The following is a 1,670-nucleotide window of genomic DNA, read 5'->3' as shown; positions in this document are numbered from 1 at the left end:
ATGACTAAACGAAAGGTGGACTTTGAAAACAGGGGTTTCCAAGGCAGGTGGGAGGCAGAGTATATGTTCGGGGATGTAAAGGGCAAACCCGTCTGTCTTGTGTGCGGAGACGGTGTGTCTGTAATCAAAGAATATAATATAAGACAACACTATGAAACGAAACACCATGACAGGTACAAGCATCTGGACATAAATCAGAGGCTCCAGAAGGTAGAAGAGTTGAAAAGAAGTCTGGTGTCACAGCAGGCTATGTTCACAAAAGCCAAATCACAAAGTGAGGCTGTTGTAAAGGCTAGTTATATTGTGGCAGCAGAGGTAGCTAAATCAGGCCGGCCCTTTACCGAGGGAGAATTAGTTAAAAACTGCATGATGAAAGTTTGCGACGTTGTGTGCCCAGATAAAAGGCAAGCGCTTTCAAATGTGAGCCTGAGCAGAAACACTGTTGCTGATCGTGTACGTGAGCTTGCCACCAATCTACAACAGCTGGTAGGAAAAGGAAAAGATTTAATCACATACTCCCTTGCTGTGGATGAGAGCAGCGACACTTCTGATACTGCCCAGCTGTCCATTTTCATCCGTGGAGTGGACTCAAATCTATGTGTAACAGAGGAACTTTTTGAATTAAGATCAATGCATGGCACAACTACGGGAAAATATCTATTTGAAGTGGTATCCAGATGTGTAAATGAAATGTGGCTGCCTTGGGATAAACTTGTGGGACTGACAACAGATGGCGCGCCAGCGATGTGCGGTCAAAACAATGGATTGGTGGGCAGGATTCGGGAGAAAATGCGGGAGGGAAAACGGCGCAGGTGACTTGACAACTTATTACTGCATCATACACCAGGAAGCGATGTGTGGCAAAGCCTTGAAAATGGAACATGTAATGGGCACCATAACACGAGCAGTCAACTTCATAAGAGCCAAAGGTTAAATCACTGCCAGTTCTGGAGGAGTTGTGTTCAGAATATGGTGACTTGCCCTATCACACAGAGGTGCGATGGCTAAGGAAAAGTACTGAAAAGATGTTTCGAGTTGTGTGACGAAATCTGTCGGTTCATGGAAAGTAAAGGGAAAGACACAACAGAGCTCCGGGATCAAAAGTTTCCGTGTGACATCACGAGCCATCTCAATGCGCTCAACCTGCAGCTTCAGGGGCGGGGCCGTGTGATCACAGGTATGTATGCTACAGTGAGGGCTTTTAAAACCAAGCTGCGCCTGTTGGAAACGCAAATGTTGCAAGAAAAGTTGATCCATTTTCCATGCTGCCAAACTATGAAAGAGCAGGTCTCTACCGCCGTGTTCCCAAGTGCACAGTTTGCTGAAAAACTCAGCATACTTGGTGGCGACTTCACACGGCAATTTGCCGACTTATGTCCAATAAGTTAATTTCAATAAGTTTTGCAATAAACATTGAACCATTCCGGCCCGAGACTTGTATCGATTTTTTTATTTTGGCCCACTGTGTATTTGAGTTTGACACCCCTGTGTTAAGGTATAGACGGAGTCCGCCAAAAGTCTTCCCTTATTTTGAAATTCCGTGAGAGGTTCACAGAATATTAAATTGAGATGGCCTCAAAAAGACAACTAGCAAAAGATCAGCAAAACTTTCTGTTGCCGCCTTTACACAGTTTGGGCCCAGCGCTGTTGGTGTCGCTAAATGACGTCAT

General features: G+C 45.1%; 1 pseudogene; it reads left to right on the top strand.

The window, feature by feature from the left end:
* On the top strand, positions 1-1,389 carry LOC115008862 (general transcription factor II-I repeat domain-containing protein 2A-like; annotated as a pseudogene).
* Positions 1,390-1,670: the final 281 nt, after the last annotated feature.

The sequence above is a fragment of the Cottoperca gobio genome, chromosome 5, assembly GCF_900634415.1.
Source record: "Cottoperca gobio chromosome 5, fCotGob3.1, whole genome shotgun sequence".
NCBI classification, from domain to species: Eukaryota; Metazoa; Chordata; class Actinopteri; order Perciformes; family Bovichtidae; genus Cottoperca; species Cottoperca gobio.
The sequence above is the reverse complement of the archived record's forward strand: the minus strand, read 5'-3'. Positions and strand labels throughout refer to the sequence as shown.